Here is an 18,152-nt window from a genome sequence, read left to right as displayed (position 1 = left end):
GCTGGATGCGTTTAGTGTGTAAGTTTCATGTTCGAAAGTTGAGTACTCAAGTAAATTTACTAATTTTGGTAAATTTTAAATTACAAACTGATCAAGTGTTTAGTATGAGGAAAAACGTTACTTTTCATTACGGAATAATAGAACGGACTATTTTTCCGCGCAGAAAAAACTACAGCTCTTTTAAATTTACAAGGGAGGCGATACCAGTGTAAAACTTTTTTTCCGTACTTGCCTACTCAAGTAATTTTGAAGCGAAACCACTATTTGTCCATTATATGCCCTATATTTTTGCACAGTAATAGAAACTAGCCACATGGGAAAAAACGATCAAATGTATGCAGAAAAGAAAAGTTTTAAATGTTTGGACCTAGGAGATGCTGTAATTGACCCTACCATTTTTAATTTGAAGGTAGGTAAATATATGCCAAACATCTTTATTGAATACCGTAAAGTGACCCGACGTATGCGAAAAAAGTTATACCATTGACAAAGTGTGGTGAAATATAGAGATTTCCTAATTGATGATATTACTTTGCATGCGTAGGTAAACAATAAGAGTTTTTAGCCTATGGTGCCAAAGCTCTCGAGCAGATCCACCTTTCCTCGAAAACTGTGCCTTGTATATAAATAATCACCATTGCAGTACAGAACAAACGAAAACATCATTTCAAACCAACAAAAATAACTTACTCACCAAACTCACCGTGAGTAAAATGAGTAACTCACGCGTGAGTAATGTCATACTCGCGTGAGTATTACTCACAAGTGAGTAATACTCACGCGAGAGTAGGACGTCATTACTCACGCGTGAGTATACTCATACGCGAGTAACTCACAGCGTGAGCATTACTCGCAAATGAGTAAGGTGAGTGAGTATTTTTTACTCGTGAGCATGTGTTTCGCAACACTGATATCGGAGCGATTTGTCGAATCACCCCTCGTTGCATTTTGTACTGGACCGAGCTGTTAAGCAGTTGTCCAGCTGTCAAAAGGTGGTATGAAAAAATCTCTTTGAAATTGATTTAAGGTATCAAAATAAAGTTCTAAAAATCTGGAAAAAAAATCATAGAAGCTTAAAAAAAGGTGCTCTTTCGTATAAAACAAAAAAATCAATAGATTTTTCAAAATTTAAAAACCCAATTGAGATCCATTATCTTTCGCCCAGCAACTCGAATTTAAATAATTTTTGCTCAACTCCTACAGCATTGACGTCAAAAAAGCAAATAACCACAAATCATTAGAGAATATGATGCCGTTTTAAAATACTCAACTTATTACGCATATTAGGATGTTCCATCTATCAAAAAATCTACTTTTTAAGGTTTTTCTGACTACAAATAATTGGCTTCTTTAGCGGTGTTGAGATAGTTCCATATTCTGAATCTACATGCGAAACTGAGCCGAAATCCAAATTTTCATTAGTTTTGGTGCCCTGGAACCTATTTAAAAATCAATTTGAAGTTTGTATGGGAGCGGTTTGTCGAATCACCCCTCGTCGCATCTTGTACTGGGTACCCAGCTGTCAAAAGGTGATTTCAAAAAATCTCTTTGAAATTGATTTTAGGTACCAAAATAAAGTTCTAAAAATCTGAAAAAATCATAGTGGCTCAGAAACAAGTGCTCTTTCGTATAAAATCAAAAAATCGATACATTTTTCTTAATTTAAAAACCCAATTACAAATGTTTCCTTTCATTTTGTTGGCATACGTTGTTCGGAGAACTTGAAACAAACATGTATATCTTCCTATTTCTGCCGGATTTATTTACGACAATTTTTAGAGTAGTTATGATTTTTTGAAGTTCGAAAGTAGTCGAAAACACAAAATTGATTTGATGCACCTTTTAATTTTAATGGATTTGGCTGAAATTTTGTCCAGTTACTTATTTTTAGATGCCAATCACAATATGGGGGTGAACTTTAGAATCAGAGAACATTTTTGAAAAGAAGTGCAATGGGGCACAGACAAACAGACGTAACACTTCCAAATCACAGTTACGAAAACATGTTCGCCCAATGCTAAAATGACTGAGTTTTGGACAACCATCAACTAGGTGGTGGTAGTGGGTAAACGTCAAACATAAAAAACGATGTAAATCGGTGTACAATGGAAATTACAATAGTGTTACGTCTGTTTGTCTTGCTAGAATATGTGAAGCGGCAGCAGCACTGTACACCGGTCTGAAACATGAAGTAGCTGGTCGGACTGGTGGTGAACACGTCGAAAACGAAGAACATGCTGGCTGGAGGAGCCGCAAACGACAGGGCAAGCCTAAGCAGTAGTGTTACGATAGACGGAGATATCTTCGAGATGGTGGACGATTTCGTCTACATCAGATCCTTAATAACGGGAGACAACAACGGTAGCCTCGAAATACGAGGACGCATCATCAGCGGAAGTCTTACCTTGTACGGTCTCCGCAAGAACCTGCGGTCGAAATAGATTCACCCTCGCACCCAAATGCTGCCGGTGGTTCTCTACGGGTACGAGATCTGGACCATGCTCGAAGATTATTAGCAAGCTTTAGAAGTGTTCGAGCGTAGGGTACCTTAGGGTATCTCATTGATTCCTTGTGTGAGTGTAGCTGGTCTGGCGATACTGGAAAAGCATCCACGAGCGGTCAATCAAACTCAAGCTCAAGAATTCATCATTATACCATTAATGTTATCGCGCAATTGTTTTAAATAGATATGTGAAACATTATGAAGAAAATATAGTTAACTTTTTGGATTATAATTGAAACCCAGATGCTAAAAGATGGGAATATTTAGAAGAGATTACCCTAAACTAGGAGGGGTTCCACACGGTTAGATCCAGTACGAAACAACTTGAGAAACAGGAGGATTTCTGCCTTTTTTTAAACGTACAAAATGTCACCATGAGAAAGGAAATCTAAAAAGTCCCATCTACACCTATTCTACGTTAGCCAAGCCGTAAGATTTCGCAACGGACAAAAACTGCGTGCCTCGATAAAAGGATAAAGATCGTTAGTCCCTGCGACACGTCAAGCCCCCCGAGGGGAAAGAGAGGCATAAATTACAGAGCACTACATGCGAAAAAGTGTGATTGAGGATGGTGCAAAAAAAAAAATCTGCCAAGACAGGCAACCCGCAAAAAAATCATCAGCACTCCTTCGGCTCACCAGCCTTAGCCTCAGCCTCAGTCAACAACGAATAGGAGCGAGAGGACATCGCTTTCTTCGGAGCAGGGATGTCTCTGCCGGGCTGTTGAGCACAAGATGAGCCGAGGAAATAGTCAATTCAGCAAAATACTTTTCGCATTGTTTGCATCACTTTTATTTCCTGTTGAACGATTCATTCCAGGCGTCTAATCCTTCGGCGATGAGGAAATGAAATATCGCCGCTCCCGTTCGGGTCGTCCGGGATTTTTTCCCTCCTCTGCGCAGCAGAGGATCTCACCACATTTACCACAGGCACTTGGGAGGAGGGTGGAAAACAACCCGAGAGGAAATAAAATTGGCAAAAACGGTGTCCAAGGTGTGGGGGACGTGATCAGCAAAGCATTTTGTAGGTGCTTAGAAGAAAGCCATGCTGTCGGGGGTTGAGTTGGAGGCGACCGCTGTCAAACCGAAGTCAAAGTTGAGTGACACCGGGGATTTGCGTGAAAATTCGGAAGGTTTTTCTACTGTTTTCGGGCATATGCATTTCGAGGCATTCTTTTTGGGGCTTGAAAGGACGACGTTGTCTCATTTTGTGTGCAACAAATTAGAGTAGGTAACATCTATTCGATATATCATGTTTTGAGCAGTGGTTGAATCCGCTGCGCGGATAATGTGCCTTTGTCATTATCAGGGCTTCCGGAATGTTGGATGTGCACTTGAAATATGCCGAAATTGAAGAATCGGCCATTGATACTCAAACTGCACGTTCTTTCGTCGATCGGCCACTAGCGTGCACAGCATGAGCGTAGCCAGACGGGGCAGGGGGGCGTGCTCTCCTCCCTCTAGCCACCAGATTTCATAGATTGCTCCGGAGGTTCCTTCAAGAATTCCTCTAGGGATTTTTCCAGACATTCCTCCAGGAATTTATCCACGAATATCTTCAGAGGTCCCTCCAGTGATGCTTCCACTACTTTTCTCGAGGATTCCCCCAGATTTTTTTTCAGGGATTTCTAAGGGAATGTCAACAAAGATCCTTTTTGGTATTTTTGCAAGTGTTCCTTCAAAATTTTCTCCAGGGATTTCTCCATATATTCCTTCAAGAATTCCTCTAGTGCTCCAATAATTCAACCTGGAAAAAATCGAAGTATTTCTGCAGGAATCTCTTCCAGGAAGCGTTTCAGAAAAATTTACCAGAGAATATCTTAAACTTAATCCAGGAATTCAATAGAAAATTTACAAACAATTCTTTCGGGAGTCCATGTTAAGATTCCTACAATACTCCGTTATAACAGATATGGATTCCATCAAATCCTCCGGGAATTACTACAGGGATTCCTTCTGGTTTTTCTTTCAGGAATTCCTCTATGGATTTCTTCAGAAACTGCTACAGAAATCTCTCAAAAAATTCCACCTTGAACTCTTCTAAGGATTCCTTCAGGATTTTCCAACTGCGATTTCTTAAGGAATTATTCCTGGTACCGTAATACGGGGTATCATTGATCAGCGGGGTAACATTGATCGGCTTGACCGAACTCACCAAATGCTCAAACAAGCATTTTACATTGAATCAGTTTCTGCTATCGAATGATATATCGTAATCTGCTATTATTTAGCTATTAAATGACATGTAGTTCATAAAAATTGAATTACATTAATATTGAAATAAATCTATTTTTCCAAAACTGTGTTTCATAACGCCATGAGATACATTGTCAAACATTCATGCTTGGCATGAATACCAGATACAATATAAGGTTCGAAATCACTGTATTACTTCATTAAATTTCTTAAGCTATTGCCTACCTTTAGGCGTTATTCACAGTTTAGAGGATTTTTATCTTTAAATAACTTAAAAAGTACAAGACTTGTAAGAATTTGGACAACATATTCGAAATCAGCGTCCCCAAATTTAGTAAGTAAGGGTATTTTCATTACAAACGAACATTGATCACTGACATGATCAATGTTACCCCAAATCAACAAAATCAAAAATTAGATTAAAAAGTCTATTTAACCCTTCGGGACGCGCGCTGTTGTAAAAAGTACAACACCATCGAAAATCCTCGATCGTCGTATACAGCGCGAGCGCGGTGTAGTTTCAGTTGCTGGATGCCGCGCGTCCCGAAAGGTTAAACATGTTTTAAAGTTTTACAATACTTTTTCGAGTAGCTTAACATATACTTAGAGGGCCAGTACTTGTTTTAAAAATATAAAACATGTAACGTTTGCTTTAACAAGAGAATTATTCAAGAAAGAACGAAAATTCTGATCAATGTTACCCCGGATTACGGTATTCTTCTAAGAATTCCTTAAGAGATTGCTTCAGAAATTTCTTAAGGAATTCCTCCAGGGATTCCTCTGAGAATTCCTGCAGGGATTCCTCTAAAAACTCCGGCAATTCATTTTCCAGGAATTCTACAAGGGATTCCTTCTAGGATTTTCCCAGAGATTCCAACAGGAAATACTTTAGGAAATCCTCTAGAAATTCCTCCAATGACTTCAAGGGATTCCTCCAAGGATTTTTCCTGACATTTCTACAGGAATTCCTTTAGGAATTCTTGCAGAAATTCCTCCAGGTATTCTTCCAGCAATTTTTTCCTGGAATTCCTCTAGATGTTCATCCAGAAATTGCTTCAGGGACTTCTCCAGGAATTTCTCCAGAAGCACCGCAGGCATTCTTCCAGGAGTTTCTCCTGCTTCTTGAATTATTCCTGCGATTCCTCCAGGAATTCATGCAGGCAATTTTCCTGGACTTTATCCAGGAATTTCTCCAGGTTCTTCTCGAGGAATTCCAACAGAAATCACCCCAAGAATTTATTCTGGGATTCCGCCAGGAATTCCTCCACAATTTTCTTCATAAATTCTGTCAGCAACTCATTCAGGAATTGTTTCAGAATTTTCTCTAGGCATTCCTCCAGAAATTCTTCCTAATTTTCTTCCAGGAAAAGCTGCAGGAATTCCACCAGGAATTTCCCTTATGATTCCTTCAGGAACTGCTTAGGAGATTCTCCACGAATTTCTCCAAGGATGCCCCCAAAAATTCCTTCGAAAGTTTCTGTGGAAATTTTTTAGGAAATTCCTCTAGGAATTTTTCAGATTTTTTTTCCAAGGATTTCCCCCAGAATTACTCTAGAGATTCCTCCATGAATTCATCAGTGAATTATTTCAAGATTTCCTCTAGTGATTCCTCTAGGAATTCCTACAGTTATTATTATTACTTTATTATAGAGATTTTCAGCCCTAGGCTGGTTCATCTCTTTCGAATTCCTACAGGGATTCATCCAGTAATTCCCACAAAAAATTCTCCACGAATTCCTCCAGGATTTCATCCAGGAGTTTCTCCAGGAACTCCTCCAGGAATTTCTCCAGGAATAACTCCAGGAATTTCTCCAGGAATTATTCCAGGAATTGATTAATTAATTGCTCCTGGACGTCCTTTAGAAGTTATGCCAGGAATTTATCTAGGAAATCCTCTAGCGATTCCTTCAGAAATTCATCCAGGATTTTTTCCAGGATACTTTCAGGAATTTTTCAGGATTTTTTCCAGGCATTCGTCCAGCAATTCCTCCAGAGATTACCCCAGGAACTACTTTAGGGATTTCTCTACGAATTGCTCCACGAATTTCTCCATGAATTTCTCCAGGGATTTTCAGGGGGATTCCTTCGAAGATCCCTCCCGGATATCCTCCAGAATTTTTTTCAAGAAACCCACCAGGAATTTCTGAAGGGATTTTTCAGAATATTATCCAGAGATTCCTCCCAGAATTCCTTTGCAGATTTATCCACGTATTTCTCCAGTGATTCCTTCAGGAATTCTCCCACGGTTGCTCCAAGAATATGTTCATGAATTTCCCCTTGAGTTCCTTCAGGGTCTCATCCAAGAATTCTCCCAGGAACTCCTCCACTGACTACGCCAGAAAGTTGTTCAGGAGTTTCTCCTGGTATTCCTCCAGGATTCTCTCTAGAGATTTTTTTCAAGAATTGCTCCAGACATTTCTTCCAGAAATTTCTTCAGAAATTTCTCCAAGGATACCTTCAGAAATTTATCTTAGATTTCTTTAAGAGATTTTTTAGAAATTTCCAGAGATTTCTCCATAAACTAACCTAGGATTTCCTCTAGCAATTCCTCAAGAGATTTCATCAGAAATTTCTCTATGGATTCCTCTCAAAATTCATCCAGGAATTCCTTTAGGCATACTTTCAGAAATTCCTCCAGAGATTCGTCAAGGGATTTCTTTAGGGATTTATCCAGAAATTCTTCCAGGGATTGTTTCTTTCTAAGCTCCAGAAAAAATAATGCACTAGTGAATAAAAAACCTACATCTTTCAAAACCACGTTGATTAGTGTAGAACAGGCGAGCTTTTTTCAACCAATTTGGTAAGGTTGCTGAGAAAAAGGAAAAAGCTGCGCACGCTAGAGTCGGTAACTAAACGATCACGTGCTTGTGCATGTTACTAGCTTGCATATGTTGTCGCAGCTCTGGTAGATGGTATGATTACCTCTGAACTTAGTAATAAGGTATTGATTATTATGGTCTTTTGGAAAATATTCAAATTTCGACGTTGGTGCAGGTTAACTATGTGTTTTATGTTTGAAATCAGATCGGTGTAGTTAGTTTCAATAATTGCATTGTAATTAGTGTACAATTTAACTCCGAGAATTTTTAGGTAATCGACCTCTTCTATCTGGTGAGGCCCAGAGTTACAATTGTTAAACCGAATGAATTTCGATTTAACAATGTTCAACTTTATTTTAGCATAAATACTAAAGTAGTTGACTAACTCCAAGACCTTATCAAACTCGTGGTTATTACGGATTAGGACATTGATGTCATCCGCGTATGCAACTACCTTGACAAAGTAGTTGTTAATCAGACAACCACCAACCACATCATACAACATGCGTACTAGTGGTTCGATGTACAAACAAAATAGCGCCATACTTAATGGGCATCCTTGTCGTACAGAAGTTTCAATCGGAAAAGCATTTGTTAAAAACCCATTAAATAATACCTTTGATGTAGCGTTTTTGTAGAGTCTTTTAAGGCAGTTAATAAACACGGCTGGGAAATTAAACTTTTCTAGAACTGACCACAAAAAATCATGGTCTACACGATCGAATGCTTTTTCGAGATCTAAGCTTAAGGCGAAACTGGAAGCATTTCCTCACTTTTTGGGTTTTGATTTTTTATTAAATAACGAAGCAATATTTTCAAAATCGGTTTTCGTGCACATGTAGAGTATAGATCAAGGTATCTTCTGATTTTTTTTTTGTAGTGGAAAATGTTTTTCGTTTTTGCAGAAACCATTTTTGATCAAAATTTCACAAAAAAATGGTTTCTGCAAAAATGGAAAACATTTTCCAACTCAAAAAAATACAGAAGATACCTTGATCCATACTCTACATGTGCACGAAAACCGATTTTGAAAATATTGCTTCGTTATTTAATAAAAAATCAAAAACCAAAAAAATGAGAAAATGCTTCCAGTTTCGCCTTAATAGCATTCCTTTCAAATGTTTGGACTGTTTTGCTTTTAGAATAATATTTCGGAGAGTACGTACGTTGTTGACACAAGACTGTTCTACGACACAGGCGGATTGGCCTGGCCCAAGCAATTTACTTAGTAGGGGCTGCAATCTTGACAATAGTATTTTTGTGAATAACTTATAGTCCGTGTTAAGCATACTGATGGGACGGCGGTTATTCAAGTCGTGACTATCTCCTTTCTTGGGAATCAAAGTTATGATCCCAGCCGAAAAAAGGGCAGGCGGGAAATCGCCTTGCGTTAGGTATTGGTTAAACAATTTAAGCAAATCATGCTTCAAAATGTCATAACATTTTCTGTAAAATGCGTAAGGTAGTCCATCTGGACCGGGCGAGGAATTTTTCGATGCATTTCGCACAACATCATCAAGCTCTGACATTTCGATTGGTTGGATAAGAGCTTCCTTATCCGCGTCTGAAAGGAACAATCTTAATGTGCTGAGTACATTGTCGTTGTCAAGGTTAGAATCGACATGTTTTTTGAAATTCTGTGAGTAGTGATCATATAAACCAGCCTTCAAAATACTGGTATTGGAAGTTAGCTGTCCGTTAATTCGTAAACGTGCGTGCGATGATGGAGTAGATTTTTTTAGTCTAGTGGCGATTTGAAACAAACTTATCTTTTCATCTTGCAAAATATTGTCGCTGTGAAGCGTTCCTTTATAAAAAGCCAGCTTATTTTGCACAATTTGCATCAATTTAGATTTAACTATTTTCATTTCATTGTCGACGGATTTACCATTATTTTGTTCTAAGAACAACTCGTGCAAACAGTTGTAATAAAAGCTCTTTTCTCTGTTAATTTGTTGAATTCGTTGAAAATGCTCTTTTTTAAAGAATGTTTTTACACTGGACTTGAAATCGTTATTCCACCAAAAGTTTATATTATTGTATGAATTTCGAGTTTTCAATGAATTGTAAAAATTTTCAAATTTAGGTCAGTAGTGTGCGGTAGTTCGGCAGCAGCAAAGTTTCGCGCGCTCGCTTTGCTAGATTTTTGCGATTTTATTTTCCTCTTCCCTCTGCGGGGCTCCGACGACGGGACGCCAAGCAGTCAGTAGTGTGCGGTAGTTCGGCAGCAGCAAAGTTTCGCGCGTTCGCTTTGCTAGATTTTTGCGATTTTATTTTCCTCTTCTCTCTGCGGGGCTCCGACGACGGGACGCCAAGCAGTCAGTAGTGTGCGGTAGTTGGGCAGCAGCAAAGTTTCGCGCGCTCGCTTTGCTAGATTTTTGCGATTTTATTTTCTCTGCGGGGCTCCGACGACGGGACGCCAAGCAGTCAGTAGTGTGCGGTAGTTCGGCAGCAGCAAAGTTTCGCGCGTTCGCTTTGCTAGATTTTTGCGATTTTATTTTCCTCTTCCCTCTGCGGGGCTCCGACGACGAAACGCCAAGCAGTCAGTAGTGTGCGGTAGTTCGGCAGCAGCAAAGTTTCGCGCGCTGGCTTTGCTAGATTTTTGCGATTTTTTTTTCTCTTCTCTCTGCGGGGCTCCGACGACGGGACGAGTGTGCGCGCGCCGTGGTTCGAGTCGGTTCCGAATTTTTCGCTTCCCTTCGGCGCTAGTTTCCAATACACTTTTAGTTGATAATGAATATTTTCTTTCATTTTTGCATTTACACAAAGGAGTGAAAAATGTTACTTCGGGTTCGCCGGTCGAGAAAAAAAATCCGGGCGCCGACAAGTGAGTCGCGTTCAGTGTATTTCTGTGTGGAATAGACTAAAGGTTTCTGCTCCCTAGTGGAGTGGAGACGCGCGATAGAATTTTCTTTTTGGCTAGTTCTTGCGTCGAAAAATGGTCGGTTGTTAACGGCGGTTTGTGTATATTGATCCATTGTCAAATCATATCACCAACCATAGGTGACTCCCGGACTGACAATGTACCTTACCCTACTAACAAAAAATTCCTTCCTGAGACAAACGTGGAGATGCAGCGATTCGCGGTCTTTTTAACAACGTTTGTCTTACTAACATTCCCTTCCATCCTCGATGACCGTAAGGACGTGGCCGGCGCCGTTATTGACCTTATTAAAGTTGAGAGCTCTCGACCTGTGTACATTGAGAATAGTAAGCTAGTCCCAAGCCCTATTCATTGGTTCCTTGTGCAATTTCGGTTGCTCTGGTCAATCACGGAGTAGCAACTACGAATTGTGCGGTCATCTATGCTCATGCTCATGCTCATGCTCAATTGTAAAAATTTTCAAATTTAATCATGGTCTCGTCATCGGTCAAAATATGCGAATTTAACTTCCAATACCCGCGTCCAGTAAAAATAGTATCTTGAGTTTCCGGAACTTCTAGTTTGAGAATCACGCTGTGGTGATCAGAGAAACATAGTGGCACTGTTTTAACTTCCCGTACTGAACGAATAATTTGTTCTGAAGCATAAAAGCGATCTAAACGTGATCTAGAAGTACCTCTGACGAATGTGTACTGTGATTGATTTTTCATAATTACTTTTTCAATATCTTTCAACTCGAGTGATGCTATCAATGTTTTGAGACCACCACAAAAATTTTTAACCGATCCAGTCATATCATCTCCATTCAGCACACAATTAAAGTCTCCCACTATCAAATTTTCTTTTCCATGAGCTAGATGAATGAGTATATCATCACGGAACAAAATTTCCCTTTCCTTTTTAAAACCGCTGCCTGAATGGCCGTAAATGTTAATGTAATTGATAGAGTCGACAGTCAATGACGTGATACGACCGTTAACGTTCAGGATCACATCGGAGTAGTTCACATTGTTACGCAGAAGTACCCCAGTTCCCTTTTTGTCTTCACTGATGTTCACTATGGCTGTATGGCTACTGATAAACGAAAAATTTTCAAAGGCGAGCTCCTGGACAAAAATAATGTCAAGATCATAATCCCAAATAAAATCTCTCAAGAGAGACTTTTTCACAGGCGAGTTGATTGCATTTAAGTTAATGGTTGCTACCTTGCGGATAAACGGCATGGATGGTTTACAATCTCACTCGTGAGTTCCGTGGGTTACACTCACTCACACTATCAGCTATTACCGTCGTTTCGGATTCAAAAAAAAATCGTTGATCAACAGATCTGCAGAGATTGGCATTACGCTCGACCTCCACTCTCCTTACCTTCGCTCTTACCTTCTCGCTTACCCTTACTTCGAGACCTGGACCGACCAGATAGCTGCAATAGCAGTTGTTCCATTTTACGTTCAACGGTCTGTTTTTTGCTCCGCGATCGTCCTCTTCTGGGAGACACTTTGCTGGTTGAGCCTCCGTCGTCTCCGTCGCCCCCGTCGTTCTGCGAAGTATCGGTGATCGTTCTCTTCTGCGTTGCCATGGTAACGGTAGCATCCATGTTCTCGCCTCCATCTCCTCTCTTCTGCTGCGTTGACTCCGTTGAACTAGCTATCCTTGTCGTTGCACTTATTCCGGCTGAGGTACCCGGCTGCGTTACGGGTTGATCGTTTGTTTTCGAAGCGGTTCCACTGTTTTTTGACTGTAATGGCGTCATATTCAGCTGAGATGAATCGTCTCTGGCTTTTGACAGATTGTTCATCAGGGCTCCCTTTACTATACCGCTGTATGACCCTGTGGAAGCTGTGACCTTGACATTCTTCGCTTTGGGGCATTCGGCTTTTAGATGCCCTTCCTGTTTACAGAAGAAACATCTGTTCTTCAAGCCCTCATAATACAGACGAGCTTTGAAGTGGCTAATGTAAAGGTTAGCTGGTATTTCTTTGGAGATTTCCATATGGACTCCACGGATGCCACTAAACACCGCGTATCCATAATCAGCAGGGTAGCGCTCCCGAACATGTTGCCTTATGGTCCCGAATTGGCCAAGGGCTGCGGCGATGTCTTTGTCATCTACCTCCGGTGGGAGGTTAAAAATCCTCACGTATCGAAACAATCGACTGGCTACCTCGAGCTTCACGAACGTGGACTCTCCATCACCATACTCAAAGCGGTATTGCTCCTCCATTCCAGAAACAAAGCAATTGAAATCCGGTTCGTCCAGAAACTTAATGTAGAAGCATCGGTCGTTTTCATCCTTGTAGATGGTGTGCACCTCCGGTGCGGGGATCTTCAGTACGTTCGCCGTGAACCGAATAACATCTAGATGAGCAGGTGCTCTAACTCCACTCGCGAAAATTACTTTCAGTGTATTCTTACGTACTTTGTCCATTTTATTAATATCTATTCAGAGAATAGATTCCGTTTGAAGAAAGAGAAAAAAAATGCACTAAAAGTGCGACAAAAAACAATTCCCAGTACAGCCGATAAACACGTGTTAACGCATCGACGTCCGAGAGCAAACTGACTTACGCACCATGGATACTGTCTAACACACCTCCTGCAGCGGTACGATGCCAAACCCGCGGTCCTTCAGTAGATCAGTGTATGCGGGTGCTCCCGATGAAGTTGAGAGATCGACAGTTCCACGTACCGAGTTTCCAATAAAAAAAAGTTTGATTTTTCGCTGGGGACGTCTTCGTTGGCTTAGGTTCAGTTACAGCTGGCTCGCAGGGCCGGACACTAAACCCCCTTTCGCCGTAGGACCATAGTGCACAGTTCAGATTATAGTCCTTCCCTGGTACCTAATCAGACGTTGATCAGGCGCCTCTAACATGGGGAACAGGCGTTGTTATAAGACGCTCTTCCTGAAGAAAAGACGCTCTTAAGACTTAAACGGATTCTAACCAGTCTTCCCTTTAAAGCTTATGTGTTTTATGAACCACCCATTATCACTTCACGTCCATCACCTCCAACGCCTTTCGAAATTACATTCTCACAGCGCATATATATATATATACATAAATAAACATGCAACTCTCGCATCGGTAGGTAATAATATGTGATGCATTTAACGTCACACGAAACAGCACTCGGAAATCGATATTCTGCCCGCCCAGCACGTTGACCTTTCTCACTTCACGATAACCCTCTTCACAGTCTTCACTCGCTGCCCGCCCAGGCAAAGTGATGGCAGAGAGACATGTAGGAGTCGGGGAAACGCGCATATCCCAATCCTAAACCGATTCAATTCCTCGAAAGGGTAGCACTTTGAAGTGGGTAACCGGCGGCATCCGGAGCGGATTGGATGTTGTAGGAAGCATGACGGACCGGTGCACCTTCCGTGCACTGCACACATATGCATTGTGTTTACCGAACTAAGTGTCTCACTTCTACGTCTAGTGCAGCAGCAGTTCAACAGTGACGAACGATGCACACGGATGGAGCGGACTTGTTGGTCAGCTCTGTAGGAATGGGGAAAAAATGGCCAACGTCACAACGCTATATGGTGAGAAATTGAACTATAGGTAACGTATAGCAAACACACAATCTTCTGCGAGCTCCTACGGTGCCAAACCATGCGAGTCAGGCGCGGGTGCGCATAAAGCCAAGGAAAATCAAAATAAGCACGGGGTAGCTCCATGTGTGTGGCGATGCAGCTTGGCTACTAGTATGGGACAAACATCAAATTCTCGCTCCAGTCGACTTTTTAGATCCCATTTAGGTCCCATATGATCTGTACAAAATTTCAGCGCAATCGGTGAAACTATAATTTAGCGCAAGCGGTTCAAAGTTTTCATAGGATTTACTATGGGAAAAGTTACACTTTCAATCAAAAAATCCCAGAGGTCGCCCTTTGTCTGCCTAATTTAAATCAATCAACGTTTCTTATAGAAAAATCATTTGTGAAACTTTCCTTCGAAGACCGAAAAACGATAGGATGCTTGTAGAAAAAGTTATTGATTTATTACCGATTAGTGATCCAACGAACGGCTTTTTGTTTTGTTTTATTAGCAGCACTGTAGCTGCTGCCTTGGCTGCTGCTGTTTCTGGGGGTGGTGATGCCTCCCGCCACCCCATGCAACAACGGTAGCAGCAGTGCTGCTGATAAAACAAAACAAAAAGCCGTTCGTTGGATCACTAATCGGTAATAAATCAATAACTTTTCCCACAAGCATCCTATCGTTTTGCGGTCTTCGAAGGAAAGTTTCATAAATGATTTTTCTACAAGAAACGTTGATCGATTTGAATTAAGGAGACAAAGGGTGACCTCTGGGATTTTTTGATTGAAAGTGTAACTTTTCCCATAGTAAATCCTATGAAAACTTTGAACCGCTTGCGCTAAATTATAGTTTCACCGATTGCGCTGAAATTTTGTACAGATCATATGGGACCTAAATGGGATCTAAAAAGTCGACTGGAGCGAGGATTTATTTTTTCCATACAAGCGTGTCCCATACTATTGGCTACTCTATCGATATCCTACTTGCGAGCCAGCGAGCCAGCCAGCCAATGCCCGATCGAAGTCTCGCATAGCACACCGACCGGACACGGAAGGGATAAGGATAATAAATAATGCATTAGAGCTGATTGATTGACATCCTATAAAGTGTCGAAAAGCTCTCCTGTTTTGATGTGTGACGATAATCCGGACGTCCGGTTTGCACGAGGGTGGTGTGCTTCGCACGGGTCCCGGTTCGTTGGAAGTAAATATGTGGCATATGTGGACTATGGCTGTTGTTTGTGCTTTATGTATACTGGTATTTTCATGTTTTTAATTTTGGTAAGTGAGATCATTCCTGAAACGTCATTTTTAACTGTTTTAGTTGAATAACATTGACATGTCTTGCTTAAAGCTCTGGTCCGCACAAAATCCTACATCATGATTTCACGGGCCAAAAGATGACAAGACCGCTAGTTAAGAGGTGTGTGTTTAGCTGGTAGTGCAGCCTGGGCACTGTTGTCTTTCTAATTTCAACTAGATTGAGGAGGTACTTCCCCAGCGTCTGTTCACCGAGGAGGTGCTACACAAACAGCTTCTATTCCGGCATCCAGCGGCTGAGTATGAAATGTTGCTCCATCGGAAGCTATATCTAAGGTGGCAGCCCCACCACGGTGGATAGAGGGCCTTTGGCCAACAGCCTTATGTTCCCAAAACCCAAAAACCGTTACAGAAATCAAAAATGAAAGAAAAGAGAGAAGATATTATTACTATGATATTTGCCATATCATTCTGCACCTGGTCCGCACACTGCTTTCCTGGTCTTTTTATACCAGCTGGATCTCTGATGGCACAAATATCCCAAATGGAGGATAACGTGTCTCTGGAGCCGGCCTTCTGGTAGTCCTAGAGTCGGGCCCATAGAAAACCACCGGTTAGTGTTTTTTTTCGACCGCGGGTTTTTTGGAGCCCATATTACTCCCGACTTCCAGTAATGATGCTTCTAACGTTGTTATCTGCCGTTCATTAGGATCCGAAATAGACGGCGTGCTGCACCACCTTGAAGGTATCCCCGTTTCTCGTAACATGGCTGCTTAGGGTTGCCTTGTCGTTTGCCGTTCCTCCAGCCAGCATTTTAAACGTGTTTACCATCAGTCCGATTTTTGCTGCGTCAACTTTCGGGTGGGTGTACAGTTCTGCCACTGTTGCAAATATTCTAGCTATAATATCCATGTCATCCGCAAAACAGATAAATTGGCCGAACTCCTTAAACATCGTGCTCCAGTTGCTGAGCCTGGCACGTTACATAACACTTCACAGGGTGATGTCGAACAGCATGTATGAGAGTCCATCATCTTGTCGTAGTCCTCGGCAAGATTCGGACAAACCAGAAAGATCGACCGAAATCCTTACGTAGTTTTTTGACACCGTCCATCGTCACTTTTATCAGTCTAGAAGAATTCCCGGAAAAGTCGTTTTCATCCTTGAGTTTCTATGGTTATTATTATTATTATTATTATTATTATTATTATTATTATTATTATTTATTTAACCAAAAAATTTGAAAGAGGGAAGAACCCCTTTGAGTGATTTCCACAATTTTGAAATCTTTCTCAAAAAGGCATAAAACCTCTTTATCTTTTCAAAAAACGCTGCAATATAAACTATATCTAAAGGCTCCTCCGGAAAATAAGTTTCCAAGGTTCTGTGCAGTCGAAATGGCCGTGTGATGCATTGAAATCGATAAACAGGTGGTGCGTTGGTGCCTGGTACTCCCGGCATTTTTAGAAGATTTGCCGCACAGTGAAGATCTGGTCGGTAGTCGAGCGGCCGTTGACGAAACCGGCTTGATAACTTCCTACAAACTCATTTACTTTAGGTTATAGACGACGGAAAATGATCTGGATTGGGCTTTCATGTCTGCGTTCTCCACACCATTCAAACGCTCATCGAAATGCTGCTTCCACCTTTCGATCATCTCACCTCTGTCCGTCAGGAGGTACCCACCCTTATCCCTGCACATTTCTGCTTACGGCACGAAGCCGTTGCGGGATGTGTTGAGCCTCTGATAGAACTTCCGTGTTTCTTTAGAACGGCATATCTGTTGGCGTTGGCACCGGGGCGCAATCTTCCAATTGGCAGCACGATCGGGGTGTGGTGTTCCTCTTGCGGTGGGACTAGACCAAATACTTACTAAATCCAGCAGCACTCTTGTCCACAGCTATCGCGATGATGAATCGACGATGATCAGGATGACGAAACCCACAATCGTTTCACGGTACCGTTGCGAAGGGATACGGTATTACATTCCGTGCGTGCCAACCAACAGACTAGACGGAACGCGTTACTTTCGAACACCGATACTACTCACTCAGGGTAGGAGGTTCAAGAAGGAGAATAGTTAAAATCGAACGTCCAAATCGTGTGTGATAGGATTTAGGCCTTTCTAGACTCATGCCAACGTTACTCGCATTCGGAACCTTGGCGTACCAGAGTGAGAAATAAATGCCTTCACACTCTAATCTAAATCGAACTGGCCTTTTCTAGACTCATGCCAACGTTTCTCACATTCGGAACCTTGGCTTACCAGAGTGAGAAAAAGTTCGATAGATTCAATGATTGGGGACTCGTCTAAAATCGTGTGTAGAGCACTTAGGCCTTTCTAGACTCATGCCAACGTTACTCGCATTCGGAACCTTGGCTTACCAGAGTGAGAAAAAGTTTGACCGATCCAATGATTTAGACTTCCACGATTCTAAGTATCAACACTTTTGAAGGATTGAATTATCCAATCAAGTGATCAGAATAATTTAAGCTTCGCAAGTGCAAGTTCAGGATCAAAGGAATTGGAGTAGCAAAATACTTATCCGGGAGGTATCCAGTGTGGAGTCCAAAAACAAAACTGACTGTCGTCTTTATTGATCTTCCTCTTTTATAGCCGCAGGGCCTACCAAAAATTACACATGATCTTTCCTGAAAGGATGATGAAATAGCGGCTCTCGTTACGATCTACACATTTACACTTTCAGTGTTTTAACATGAATATATGAGCGGCCAGATTTCTAGAATGATCTTTCGCGGGTACATGGTTTTTTCGTGTTTTCACAGGAGAAATATTTTCTTCTCCGAAGAGAGAATTTTCCTGAATTTGAGCAATCTCTCTAGCTACATGATTTGATTGTATTTGTACAGAATTAGATCTACCATTCATATTTTGCACGATCCCGATGCTCAGCTGGCCTAATTTTCAAGATCAAGTTCAATGATGGATTTT

The 18,152-nt window shown here is 41.3% G+C and overlaps 1 long non-coding RNA gene across 1 annotated transcript; it reads right to left on the bottom strand.

The window, feature by feature from the left end:
* Positions 1-244: 244 nt before the first annotated feature.
* LOC134288348 (uncharacterized) lies at positions 245-892 on the bottom strand. Its single transcript, XR_009997909.1, has 2 exons — positions 794-892; positions 245-689 (listed from the first exon to the last, which is right to left on the bottom strand). It is a non-coding gene; the product is annotated as an uncharacterized LOC134288348 (long non-coding RNA).
* Positions 893-18,152: the final 17,260 nt, after the last annotated feature.

Source organism: Aedes albopictus, chromosome 2 (genome assembly GCF_035046485.1).
Source record: "Aedes albopictus strain Foshan chromosome 2, AalbF5, whole genome shotgun sequence".
In the NCBI taxonomy this organism is placed as follows: Eukaryota; Metazoa; Arthropoda; class Insecta; order Diptera; family Culicidae; genus Aedes; species Aedes albopictus.
Note: the sequence above shows the minus strand (reverse complement) of the source record. Positions and strands in the feature narration are given on the sequence as shown.